The 15,163-nt window shown below is 37.8% G+C and overlaps 1 protein-coding gene across 1 annotated transcript in view; it reads left to right on the plus strand.

Annotated features, from left to right (window-relative positions):
• GABRB1 (gamma-aminobutyric acid type A receptor subunit beta1) overlaps window positions 1-15,163 on the plus strand; it is a 534,121-nt gene that overhangs the window by 491,774 nt on the left and 27,184 nt on the right. The window lies entirely within an intron of this gene.

The raw sequence follows: 15,163 nt of genomic DNA on the forward strand, positions 1-15,163 counted from the left end.
TGGATTTATACTAATTTTATGTCCCAGAGGGGAAAAGGGAGGGTGCCCCGGTCCTAATTTTCTTATAAGTTCAAGTGAATTTGGTCTTTTTATTGGCAGATGGTGACAAAAATGAACATTAGAGCATTGTAGCTTGAGATTAGGGTGCATAGGCAGAACTGTGTGGAAATTTTAAAACCCATGCCATGCTCCCCAGTAAATCAGTAAATGAGATTAGCTTATCATGAGCACCATGTCTTTACTAACTTGCTAAGTAGTACAAATGGTGCTTATCAAAGTCAGCTTTAATCACTCAGCTTAACTTTTTCTTTAGCAACCATTTCCACTAATTTCCATTGATACACTGAAAGCTTTGATTCAAAGCAGAATCAGTGTCTTTTTTATCCTGTGACTTAAAAATTCTGTGACTTTGTGATGTGTATGATAGTATTCTGACTTCATCTGTTCTTCTCATAGGTGTTCCTTTCACCATGATTTGATAGGTTAAATGAAATGATTGCTTGGAATGATAGCTGTCCAGGTTACTCAGGTGTGCACAGTGAAGCAGAATACTATTCATGAAATTCCAAAATAGTCAATGGGAAATGACAAGAAATATAGGCTGTCAAGCGAGTAGGCAACTTTTTGGCAAATGCTGTGGGATTTAAGCAGCTGAGAGAATAGTGAAGCTTAACTAAATTTTTTATTTCTTCTTGTCCTCAATTTTTTTTTTTTATTTTTCTGGATTGATGCTGCGGTTTCATTCTTTCTGTATCTATAAATGAAAACACCCTTTTTTAGAGGTTTCTAAACACAATCTACTTGGTTTGAAATCAAGTGGTTGGAACACTATGTTGACTATTTTACGCACCTTTGAAAGTTTCACTGAAGAAGCAGTCAACGTGTAATCAGTTTGATTCTGTAAGTAGCATAGCACCTAAAGTTTTGGTGCTTTGGTTTCTTGAGGACCAATAGTCAAAGTGGATTTTTGGTTTGCGGACTTGGAAACAAGAGCTTGAGGTACACTGTTCCTCAAAAGGGAGAATACATTTTCCCACCATCTATCCGCCTTAGACCTCCCTTCCCTTCTTCCTCAAGGAAGGGTAAGGGTCCCGCGTCCTCCTGAGGACTGGCCCACGCACCGGAAGAGGGCGGGGGTAAGATGGAGGTGTTTCCGGCAGGCCCGGGCTGTTGAGAGTCCGGGTGAGGGTGCTGGTCCCGGTCCCGCCAAGTCGGCCACTGCGGTGGAAGGAACGAGGTAGTAGACGCGCTCGCAATATTATCTCAGCTCAAAAATGAATTATATGCCTAGCACCGCCAGCCTTATCGAAATGGGAGAACACTTATAAGTTTTTTAAGAAGCATTGATCAGTTTGCTTAGTGTTACATCAGACTGTGGAACTTATTCATGTGGGCAAAAAATACGGTGATATTCCTCGAGGGATTTTTCGGTCAGAGGAGAAAATGTGGTTCTACTAGGAGAAATAGACTTGGAAAAGGATAGTGACACAACCCTTCAGCAAGTGTCTGTTGAAGAAATCCTAGAAGAGCAAAGGGTGGAACAGCGACTAAGCTGGAAGCAGAGAAGTTTAAAGTTCAGGCTCTCAAGGATAGAGATCTCTCCATTCCTCAAGCTGATACTCTGGATGAGTATTCTTTTGCTCCAGGCTATTGGGAGCAAAGGCTGTCATGGAAATGAAAGTGGCATCCTAGTAACCTCACACATTTCACCAGGGACTGTGGAGTTTTGAAAAGTCGTTTATATTTTGAATTCTTTCACATATACAACATGAAGAAATCATGTGGCTTTTTTTTTTTTTTTTTTTTTTTTTAGTAACAAATCTTTGTTTGAAGAAATGGTAGCATGGACTCCTTTCTCACTGTGGAGCCAGTAACTACTTCTTTATGTTGCTTCTCCTTGATAGGGGGTGTTTTTCATTTACCTGTTAATAAAATACAGATCTCAAACTGTCATGTTCTTCCTCAAATTTGAGTTGCCTCCAGTGAATAGATAAATTGACAGTTCTCCTCTCATGGGTATAAGCAGTCCACACACTGGGATTTTCTCCTTCTGTCACAATTACAAGTTGTTAATTACTTATGAAGGAATATTTTTACACTAAATATCCTGGGGGTCTTCTTCCTCCCCGCCCCCTTTTCATGTTTGTATCTGATAAGAAATACCAATTTTCAGGCTGGGGGAAGGAGCTTTCAGGTAAGCTTTCCAATAACAGATTATAACAGAAGCCTAAGGTATTTCCTTCACCAACAGCTATTCCAAACTAAGTTCCCATGGCACCCAACTTTCTCCCAGGGTGGCTTTTTCTCTAAATCTAATGCTAATTTGGTTGGATTTTCTAGCCCTTTGGATTGAGATGAGCCTCTTGTGCTTTGATTACCAAAAAGGAACACAAATAAAGTGGTGTTTTAGTGATGATACACTCAAGTTAATCTGTATATTGGCTGACAATCCATAGGGAAGACTCTTCTTGACATAATTGTTGAACAGCTACGATTGTATAATGAGTATGACAGACTGAACTTTAAGCAAGTAGTGTGGTTTAATGGACAATAGACTGAACTAGGAGTTTAGGAGACCACATAAAATTCTGACTTTGTTCTGTCAAGCCCATTGGGCTTGAACAAGCAAGTCACCCTTATTCTCAGTTTTTTCAACTGTAGAATTATTGCAGATATTTCTTTATAGACTGCTAAACTCGGGCATTTGGTTTTTTTATTTACATCCAGTTCCTATTTGTGAATTATTCTATAGTATTAAATCACTAAACATTAAAAAAAAAAAAAAAAAGTGGATTTTTATTCTTGAACAGCATCCCTGCAGATTTGATGATATTTGTTGGCTTGGGGTCTGATTTTTTTTTAAAAAGTAGAATTCTGCTTAATGTTAATAAAGCACACAAATTTGTGTGGAAGTAAGCCTAGAAAATGAAAACTGTAGACCAGCTAATTATCTAAATTTTAGTTTGATAGAGGAGGGGAAGTTTTGGTGCCATAAATTCTTCCTTCATGGTGATGGATTTAAATCAGTTGAAATGTATTTCTGTACAACAATTTATGCTTCAATAAAAGTTTGCTTCATCATTGTCTAGTAACAACAACAACAAAAAAAGATAGGATCTTCTGGCTCTCAGTGTGGATCTCTGATCCTGATTCCAGAGGGAGCAGAGTAATCCTCATGCACATACTAGGAACATGTATGTCTGACCCAATCTGGTGGAGTCCTGAGGGACTGAACCAATACACTCACTGCAGGGTTGCCATCTGTGAACTTCCTCTGCATGTAAAAAGCAGCTCACAGAGCTCTCCTACAGAATGCTGTGGGAGAAGTCAAGTTGTGATGGCCTGGAGCAAGGGATTGCTGGCTGTGGTACATGAAGTGCAGTGCCTGGGACCATGAGGAAACTGTTTCCTAGGGAGGAGGATGTATTCATATCTGTGTAAACAAGGGAAATCCTGGGGGCACAGGCACATACTCAAGACACATGGGTAGAAAGGACCAGGGAGGACCCTACACTTTGGCCTGGAGCTGTTCTGTAAACTCATCATATGGATAAACCCTGAAGGAGAGCACTTACACAGATCAGTCTGCAAAGAATGAAAAAGGCAGGCATTTTCTCCACCCCCCCCTTTTTTTTGGTTAACTCCTGGCATTTAAGGAAAGTTCTCTCATAATACTATTACTAGCTGGATACAAACTTAAGGAACAGATCCCTCAGAGTGTAAATGCCACTGATAACACATTAAATATCAAAATGTCCAGGTTTCAACAAAAGATTACAAAGCATACACAAAACAAGAAGCAATGGCCTGGCAAAGGGGAAGATTACAGCATTAGAAAGCATCAATGAGGAGGACCAGACCTGGGACAGTCCAGACAAATACTTCAAAAAAAAGAAAGAAAAAGGAAGGTCCAAAATATGCCCAAAAAGCTGAAGGGAAATATTGATAAAGACTTAAAGAAAATCAGGAAAAGGATGGATGAACACAAAGAAAATTTCAATAGAGACGGAAATTAGGAAAAGGAACCAAATAGATCTTAAGACCAGAGTAACAGAAATATAAAATTCCCCAGAGGGGTTCAACAGCAGATTGGAGCTGGCAGAAGAAAGAATCAGTGAACTTCAAGATAAGACAATTGAAATCATTCAGTCTGAGGATCAAAAAGAAAAAAGAATGGAAAAAAGTGAACAGAGACTGAGGAACTTGTGGGACAGCATCAAGTGTACCAATATATGCATTATTGGGATCCCAGAAGGAGAAGAGAGAAAGGAGCAAAGAGAATATCTGAAGAAATAATGGCTGAAAACCACCCGAAATTAACAAGATATGAATATACACTTCCAAGATTCTCAACAAACTCTAAACAGGATAAAGCCAAATAGACCTACATCACAACATATAATCAAATTGCTCAATGCCAAAAATAAGGAATTCTGAAAGCTGCAAGAGAAAAGCAACATGCCATGTACAAGGGAGTCTCCATAAGATTAAGTGCCAAATTCTCATGGGAAATCATGAGGCAAGAAGGTGGTGGGATGACATTTAATGTGCTGAAAGCAAAAATCTGCCGAGAATTCTGTATACGGCAAAACTGTCTTTCAAAAATGAGGGAGAGATTAAGATATTCCCAAATAAACAAAAGCAGAGGGACTTCATCACCAAAAGACTAGCCCTATAAGAGATACTAAAAGAAGTTCTGCAGGTGGAAAGGAAAGGCCACTAGACAATAAACAAAAGATGCATGAATAAGTAAAAATCTCTGGTAAGTGTAATGACATGCATAAATATAAATACTGGTACTATTGTATTTTTGCTTTGTAACTCTACTTTTCACTTCCTACAGGATCTAAAGGGCAAATGCATAAAACGTAATGATAAAACAATGGTTTTGGACTCACAATGAATAAATATGTAATTTGTGGTAAGAACTACATAAAGGTGGAGGTGGGACAGAAGGGTATAGAAACATAATTTATATATCCTATTAAGTTAATATCAAACCAAATGAGATTATTATATATTTAGGATATTAAATTTAAGCCCCATGGTAGCTACAAAGGAAATATCAGAGAACATGCAAGCTCCCAGACAGAAAGTCGAGTACAGGTTACCAGGGGAGGAGGGCAGCAGGAATGGGGAGCTAATGCATAATAGGGGTAGGGTTTCTGTTTGGGGAGATGGGAAACTTTTAGTAATGGATGGTAAAGAGAGTATGTGTATGTGATTAATCCCACTGAATGATATGCTTGGTAGTGGTTGAGATGGGAATATTTAGGTTGTATATATGTTTGCGCAATTAAAAAAAAGAGAGAGCAACGACAGAGACAATTACAATTAAATGCAATATGTGATCTTAGACAGGACCTAATAAGGGAGAAGGAGAAAAAGCTCAAAAGAACATCATTGAGACATATGAGAAAATTGGAATACAAACTATAAGCTTTTTATCAGTTAAATTTCTTGAAGTTGACAACTGTAGTTAAGGTGATGACATAAGTGAATATCCTGTTTTTTAGAAAATGTGCATGGTAGTATTAAGTTTCAAGGAGCATTATGTATCAACTGTTCTAGTTTGCTAATGCTGCCTTTTTGCAAAACATCAGAAATGGATTGGCTTTTATAAAGGGGGTTTATTTGGTTACACAGTTACAGTCTTAAGGCCATAAAATGTCCAAAGGTATCACATCAACAATTGAGTACCTTCACGGGAGGATGGCCAATGGCATCTGGAAAACCTCTGTCAGCTGGGAAGGAACATCTGCTCCAGAGTTCTGGTTTCAAAATGGCTTTCTCCCAGGACATTCCTCCCTAGGCTTCAGCTCCTCAAAATGTCACTCTTAGTTGCTCTTGGGATGTTTGTCCTCTCTTAGCTTCTCCAGAGCAAAAGTCTGCTTTCAAAGGCCATCTCCAAAATGCCTCTGTAAGCTGAAGCTCCTCTTTCAGTTCCAGTGCATTCTTCAAAGTGTCCCTCTTGGCTGTAGCAAGCTTGCTCCTTCTGAGCTTTTATAGGGCTCCAGTGAACTAATCAAGGCCCATGATGAATGGGCGGGGCCATACATCCATGGAAATTATCTAATCGGAGTTATCACCTACAATTGGGTGGGTCACATCTCCATGCAAACATCCAATCAAAAGTTTCCAACCTAATCAACACCAATACATTTCCTGCTCACATAAGATCAAAGATGCATCAAAGATAATGGCATTTTGGGGGACATAATACATCCAAACCAGCACAAAACCTACACTCAAATGTTCCAAAAGTGGATGGATGGATGGATGGATTCAGCAAATGTTAAAATTGGTGGATCTGGATATCTATGGAGATGGGTGATGCTGGAATTTTCTGTTTGGGTTTGTATTATTTTTAGTAATTGTCCTATGAGTTGGAAATTATTTTAAAATAAGAAGTTTTTTTAAAAAATGGAACATAGACCTAAATGTAAAGCCTAAAACTATAAAACTTCTAGAATACTTAGAAGAAAATCTTTGTTATCTTGGGTTAAACATTGATTTCTTAGTTATGACACCAAAGGCATGATCCACCTAAACACATACTGATCAACTGGACTTCATCAAAATTAAAATTCCAGCTTTTAATTAGACACAGTTGAGAGACTGAAAAGACAAGCCACAGATTGGGAGAAAATATCTGCAAAACACTATCTGATAAAGGATCTGTGCCCAAAATACATAAAGAACTATTAAAAATCAACAATAAGAAAACAACCTAATTTAAAAACAGGCCAAATAACTGGAAACTTCCCCAAAGAAGATATACAGATGACAAATAAGCGTATGAAATGATGCTCAACATCATTTGTCATTAGGGAATTGCAAATAAAAACAAGATACTACCCCTATTATAATGGGCTAAAGTCTAAAAACAGATAATACCAAATGCTGATACAGATGTGGAACAATAGCAACTCTCATCCATTGCTGGCAGGAATGCAAAATGATGCAGCCATTTTGGAATATAGTTTTTTACAAAGCTAAAAATAATCTTACCATATAATCTAGCACTCATGTTCCTAGGCATTTAGTCAAATCAGTTGAAAACTATGCTCATACAAAAATCTGCATGTAAATGTTTATAGCAGCTTTATTTATAATCCTAAAATCTGAAAGCATCAAGATTTCTTTCAACAGGTAATGGATAAACAAACTGTGGTACATCCATGCAATATTATTCAGCAATAGAAAGAAATGAGCTATCAAACTATGAAAAGACACAAAGAAACTTTAAATGATACTGCTAAGTGAAAGAAGCCAGTGTACAGAGGCTATATGCTGTATGATTCAAATTTATGACATTCTGGAAAAGGCAAAACTACAGAAAAAGTAAAAAGATCAATGGTTGCTAGGGATTCAGGGGGAGGGAGAAGGGTTGATTAGGTGAAGCAAGAGGGACTTTTAGAGTGGTGAAACTATTCTGTATGAACTTACTGGTGCATGTATATGATGCATTTGTTAGTATCCAGCACAGAGTGAACCTTAATGTATGCAAAGTTTTAAAAAGACATTTAAGAAGTCAGGGGCTCCCACTAAGGCGTAGCAAGTGTGACAAAAAAATCTAATTGTATTACAAATGTACGAAACAACCTCACTGAAAGGGTTACGAGAAAGATGCTGGCCTAAGCAACTCTGGAAATGAATGGGGTCTGTAAGACTAGAGGCAAAAGGAACTGCACATAAATACTGTACTCCAGCTGATAAAGTTGTTCCACACTGGGGTATGAGTTAACAATTCTGATACCACTATATGTATACTGCAATTTAACAAGTAAATGGATGGTGGGAGTCTAGCTTCTCAACCGCTGGAATGGGAATTTAGAGATAAGCAAGATGAGGTTAAGATGATAGGTGTGTTAACAGATTAGATTTGGAGACATCATTATTAACTCATGTTTCAACATACATACAGATGGTTACATATAAAATATTTATAGATTTTTGTATATGTACTGGTTAGTATTAATATATTTGCTCTGTGAGCTGAGAAGACCCAAGAGAAATAAGACCTCAGTAGCAATGAGCACACTTAGCACCCAGATCTTGGTTTCTACCATACTCCAACAAAAGGAATCAGAACTTCTTGCAGAAATGGCTGACTCTAGAACTGGTTTGGAGCATCTTGTACTGCCAGGAAGAAAGGAAATGCTCGAGAAAATGCAAAACTGAATTGATAGAACTATGTCAAAGCGGCAGAGGAGTCAACTGAAAGAGTTCCCAATGACCAAAGCTGGATCCATTTGAGCTGAATGAATGAATGAATAAATAAATAAATAAAGCAGCACTGGATTATAACCCAAAGTGTAAATAAATAACAGCGAATCCATACAAACATAAATAAAAGAACAAATATATTAATAAATGGGGGAGAAGAGACAATCTTCTGTGCAGATAATTCCAAATAATTTATGTAGATACTCCACTATCCAGGGAAGGGAGTATAACTTCCCACTCCTTAAATATGGGCTTTGGTGGCATCATTAACATGATGATATAAACACCTACTGAAAACTTCTCTACGGATAGTCAACGAAAAAGGACAATTCTGAATTGTTTCAAACTCTGGAGGGGTATATAGACTGGAAAAAGACCCTGCAAAGGCCAAATTGAAGAAAGAGAAGAAATATCAGCAGGCAGAAAAGTGAGGGAGTATCAGCTCCAAAAGCCGCTGGGGAGCGGGTGTCCTTCCAGAGGCAAGTCACAGACAAGCGGGGGGGGGGAGTGTTCACCCCACAAAGCCACCAGGGATCCAAGAGCTGTGCTGGAGCCAAGCTGCAGACAAGCAGGGGAAACTGTTTGCACCACAAAGCCACCAGGGAGCGAGGAGCCTGCTGGAGTCAAGCCACAGACAAGCGGGTGTTGTTCGCCCCCAAAAGACACCAGGGGTGTGGGGAACTGAGGCGTAGACAAGTGGAAACATGGACAAAAGCTCTCATGCCAGAGACAGGACACTGCAGCATGCAAAGGTGAGTGAAAGCGGGTAGCACTCCACATCCCGTGCAGTCATCTTTGCAGCTGGCTGGAAGACACCACTTCACAGCACCAGGGCTGAAATTCTCCTTAAGGGAATTCGGGATTCAGTGGGCTTGCAAAGGCACCCACCCTTCCTCCATGGGATCCCCCTGGCGTACACAAGCTGTGCAGGGGTGCTGCACAGAAGTGCCAGGAACCCTTCCCCAATGCCAGGGACCTGTGGGCACCTCACAGAAAAGGACTGCAGGGCATTTGAAGTGGAGGGGGAGTCACGCAGGCCTGCACCTACAGGGTACACCACCAGCAGCCCCGGGAAAGGCTGGGATCATTGTGTCCTGAAGTGGTCTCCCTGCCAAACTGCATAGGGCATGCCCCCCCCCACAAGGCTGGCAGTTCCCACTGCTCACAGAAAATTGGTGCCCTGATAGGATTTCCACATAGTTTAGACCCCCACTTAGTGCAAAGACAAAGTTGGGGAGAACTGGCGTGAGGGTAAGAGGTGGCTCAGGAGCACCATCTGCTGACAGCTCAGGGAAAGCGTACTCCATCAAGCTGTAGATAAGTGTTCAAATAAGTCTACATATCCCAAAAGAACCCTATCAGGACAAGAAAATGCCAAGAGGCCAAAGAACAACAGAAAATTTTAAAGCATATGAAGAAACCAGAAGATAAGATAACCCAAACACCAAAATCAAAAAACCAGAACTTGACACAGAACTTGAAGCAATTAAAAAAGAAGTAATCACAAACACCAATATCAAGGGTCAGGATATAAAGGACATCAAGAAGACCCTAGAGGAGCAAAAAGAAGAATTTGTAAAAGTAAAGAAAAAAAAGAGAGGAGCTTATGGAAAAAAAAGAAACTGTTGATCAAATTAAAAAGATTCTGGAAATACATAGCAGATTAGATGAAGTCAAATAATGAGTAAGTGAACTTGAAGAAAATGGTTTGGAGAGTAAAAGCACAAAAGAACAAATGGAGAAAAAAATTTAAAAATTTGAAACGGATCTCAGGGTTATAATGGACAACATGAAGCAAACAAATAGAAGAATTATTGATGTTCCAGAAGGGGAAGAGAAGGGTAAAGGTCTAGGAAGAGTATTCAAAGACATAATTGGAGAAAACTTCCCAACCCTTCTAAATGACATAAATATGCAAATCATAGATGCCCAACGAACTCCAAACAAAATAAATCCAAATAAACCCACTCTGAGACATATTCTGATCAGACTGTCAAATGCTGAAGAGAAGGAACAAGTTCTGAAAGCAGCAAGAGAGAAGCAATTCAACATATACAAGGGGAACAACATAAGACTAAGTAGTGACTACTTGGTGGTCACCATGGAGATGAGAAAGCAGTGGTATGACATATTTAAAATTCTGAAAGAGAAAAACTGTCAATCAAGAATTCCTTATCCAGCAAAGCTCTCCTTCAGATTTGAGGGAGAACTTAAAATCTTCACAGACAAACAAATTCTGAAAGAATTTGCTAACAAGAGACTTGCGTTACAAGAAATACTAAAGGGATCCCTACTGGCAGAGAAAAAAAGAAAGGAGAGAGAGGTCTGGAGAAGGGCTCAGAACTAAAGAGTTTTACTAAGGGTACATTAAAGGAAATAGAGAGAGGGAAAAATATATATCTGACAAAACCAAAGGATATGATGGCTGATTCAAGAACTGCCTTCACAGTAATAACAGTGAATATGAATGGTTAAACTCCCTGATTAAAAGATATAGATTGGCAGAATGGATTAAAAAATATGAACCATCAAATATGTTGCTTACAAGAGACTCATCTTAGACACAGGGACACAAAGAAATTGAAAGTGAAAGGATGGAAAAAAAATATTCCATGCAAGCTACAGCCAAAAGAAAGTAGAAGCAATATTAATCTTGGATAAAATAGACTTTTAAATGCAAGGATGTCATAAGAGACAAAGAAGGACACTATATACTAATAAAAAGGAAAATTCAACAAGAAGAAATAACAATCATAAATGTCTATGCACCCAGTCAACGTGCACCAAAGTACATGAGACAAACCTTGACAAAACTGAAGGAAGCAACAGATGTTTCCACAATAACTGTGGGAGACTTTAATATATCACTCTCTCCTATAGATAGATCAACTAGACAAGGGGGCAGTAAGGAAATTGAAAACCTAAACAAGTGATAAATGACTTTGACTTAACAGACATATATAGAACATTACATCCCAAATCACCAGGATACACATTCTTCTCTAGTGCTCACAGAACTTTCTCCAGAAGAGAGCATATGCTGGACTATAAAACAAGCCTCAATAAATTTAAATAGATTGAAATTATTCAAAGCACATTCTCAGATCACAATGGAATACAATTAGAAGTCAATAACCATCAAAGATTTAGAACATTCACAAATATCTGCAGGTTAAACATCACATTCCTAAACAATCAGTGGGTTAAGAAGAAATAGCCAGAGAAATTGCTAAATATACAGAGATGAATGAAAATGAGAGCACAACATATCAAAACTTATGGGATGCAGCGAAGGTGTATTGAGGAGGAAATTTTTAGCTCTAAATGCACACATTAAAAAGGAAGAGCTAAAATAAAAAAAACTAATGGAACTGAAGAAGCTAGAAAATGAACAGCAAACTAATTCTAAACCAAGTAGAAGAAAAGAAATAACAAGCATTAAAGAAGAAATAAATGACATAGAGAACAAAAAAAAAAAAAAAATACAATACAATACAATAAATAACACCAAAAGTTGGTTCTTTGAGAAGATCAATAAGATTGACAAGCACCTAGCTAGACTGACAAAATAAAAAAGAGAAGACCCAAATAAACAAAATAATAAATGAGAGGCAACATTACTGCGAATCCTGAAGAAATTAAAAAACTTATAAAAGGATACTGTGAACAGCTGTATGCCAACAAACTAGATAATGTAGAGGAAATAGACAATTGCCTGGAAACACACAAAAAACCTAGACTGACCAGAGAAGAAATAGAAGACCTCAACAAACAAATCACAAGCAAAGAGATTCAGTCATCAGAAGCTTCCCACAAATAAATGCCCAGGGCCAGATGGCTTCACAGGGGAATTCTACCAAACTTTCCAAAAAGAACTGGCACCAACCTTAAACTCTTTTAAAAAATTAAAGAAAATGGAACACTACCTAACTCATTTTATGAAGCTAACATCACTCTAATACCAAAACCAGGTAAAGATGCTACAAGAAAGGAAAACTACAGGCTAATCTCCCTCATTAATATAAATGCAAAAATTCTCAACAAAATACTTGCAAATCAAATCCAAAGGCACATTAAAAAAAGTATACACCATGACCAAGTGGGGTTCATTCCAGGCATACAAAGATTTTTCAACATAAGAAAATCAATAAATGTAATGCAACACATTAACAAATCAAAAGGAAAAAATCAAATTATTTTCTCAATAGATGCTGAAAAAGCATTCAACAAAATCCAGCATCCTTTTTTGATAAAAACACTTCAAAAGGTAGAAATTGAAGGAAACTTCCTCAATATAACAGGCATATATGAAAAACCCACAGCCAGCATAATACTCAATGGCAAGAGACTGAAAGCCTTCTCTCTAAGATCAGGAAGAAGACTAGGATTACCACTGTCACCAGTGTTATTCAACACTGTGCTAGAAGTGCGAGCCAGAGAAATCTGGCAAGACAAAGAAATAAAAGGCAGCCAAATTGGAAAGGAAGAAGTAAAACTGTCATTATTTGCAGATGATATGACCTTATATTTGGAAAATCCTGAGAAATCAATGACAGTTCCTTGAGCTAACAAGCAAATTTAGCAAAGTAGCGGGGTACAAGATTAACGCACGTAAGTCAGTAATGTTCCTATACACTAGGAATGAACAAATTGAAGAGACACTCAAGAAAAAGATTCCATTCTCAATAGCAACTACAAGTACCTAGGAATAAACTTAACCAAAGATGTAAACTACATAACTTTACTAAAAGAAATAGAAGGGGACCTAAAAAGATGGAAAAATATTCCATGTTCATGGATAGGAAGGCTAAATGTCATTAAGATGTCAATTCTACCCAAACTCATCTACAGATTCAAAGCAATTCCAATCAAAATTTCAGCAACCTACTTTGCAGACTTGGAAAAGATAGTTATCAAATTTATTTGGAAAGGAAAGATGCCTCAAATTGCTAAAAACATTCTAAAATAGAAAAACGAAGTGGGAGGACTTACACTTCCTGACTTTGAAGTTTATTATAAGGCCACAGTAGTCAAAACAGTATAGTACTCACACAAAAATAGACATATTGATCAATGGAATTGAATTGAGAATTTGGAGATAGACCCCCAGATCCATAGTCAACTGATCTTTGATAAGGACCCCAAAACCACTGAACTGGGACATAACAGTCTCTTCAACAAATCGGGCTGGGAGATCTGGATATCCATATCCAAAAGAATGAAAGGGGACCCCCTACCTCACAGTCTACATAAAAAGTAAGTCAAAGTGGACTAAAGACCTCAATAGGAGACAGTACCATAAAACTCCTAGAAGATAACGTAGCGAAACATCTTCAAGACCTTGTATTAGGAGGTCACTTCTTAGACCTTATACCCAAAGCAAAAGCAACAAAAGAAAAATATAGATAAATGGGAATTTCTCAAAATTGAAAGCTTCTGTACCTCAAAGGACTTTGTCAAAAAGGTGAAGAGGCAGCCAACTCACTGGGAAAAATATTTGGAAACCATGTATCTGACAAAAGACTGTTATCTTGCATATAGAAAGAAATCCTACAACTCAATGACAATAGTACAAACAGCCCAACTATAAAATGGGCAAAAGATATAAAAAGACATTTCTCTGAAGAGGAAATATAAATGGCCAAAAAACACATGAAAAAATGTTCACCTACACTAGATATTAGGGAGATGCAAATTAAGACCACAATGAGAGATCTCACAACAATTAGAATGGCTGCCATCAAACAAACAGGAAACTACAAATGCTGGAGAGGATGTGGAGAAACTGGAACTCTTATTCATTGCTGGTGAGACTGTATAATGGTACAGCCACTCTCGAAGACAGTCTGGCAGTTCCTTAGAAAACTAGATATCGAGTTACCCTTTGATTCAGCAATTTCACTTCTTAGTATACACCCAGAAGATCTGAAAGCAGTGACGTGAACAGATATTAGCACACCGAAGTTCATAGCAGCATTATTCACAATTGCCAAGAGATGGAAACAATCCAAATGTCCTTCAACAGATGAAGTGGATAAACAAAACGTGGTATAGATACACGATGGAATACTACGTGGCAGTAAGAAGGAACAAGATCATGAAACACATGACAACATGGATGAACCTTGAAGACATAATGCTCAGTGAAATAAGCCAGGCACACAAAGAGAGATATTGTAAGTTACCACTAATGTGAACTCTGTGAAAAAATGTAAAATAAATGGTTTATATTGTAGAATGTAGGGGATCTAGCCATAGCAAATAGTGAAGGGGGAATGATAATCTAATAAGAACAGATAAATTATGGAGGGTAATCATTGTTAAGGGAATGCTCAGGAACAACTCTGGTTTGTTCAGATTGGTATGATAGGAACATGTTTGCAGCAATGTAGTTGTTTTCAGTTTTTTTCTCATTCCTTTGTTTGGTTATGGTTTGTTAATTTTCTTGGGGTATGGTAGGTACATGTTGGAAGTAATGTAGTTACTTTGTTTTTCTTATTCTTTTGTTCAGTTACGGTTTGTTAATTTTCTGAGGGTATCATAGGAACACGTTGAAGGCAAAGTAGTTCTTTTAGGTTGTTTTTCTTATTTTGTTTTGGTTTTGTTTGAAATATTAATTTTTTATTGTTTGTTTTTTAAATTTTTAATCAATAAAGTTAAAAAAAAATAGATGGGCAGTCAAAAAAATATATGGGCTGCACATAGTGACTTCCATATGTGGTGGGGGGGGCAGTAATTTTACAGTGGGGCAACCTGAAAAATATTACTTCAGCCAGGCGATCAAGATCAATACCAAGTCATAAATCATGTTGATAATATGCACCCTTGATATGTGATGAAAATGGTATTTTACCTCTGTAATCTTCCTCCCAAAATCTGTAGCTCCAGTCTAATCATGAGAGAAACACCATACAAGTTCCAAGAGAGAAGTATC

The sequence above is a fragment of the Choloepus didactylus genome, chromosome 3, assembly GCF_015220235.1.
Source record: "Choloepus didactylus isolate mChoDid1 chromosome 3, mChoDid1.pri, whole genome shotgun sequence".
Taxonomy (NCBI): domain Eukaryota; kingdom Metazoa; phylum Chordata; class Mammalia; order Pilosa; family Megalonychidae; genus Choloepus; species Choloepus didactylus.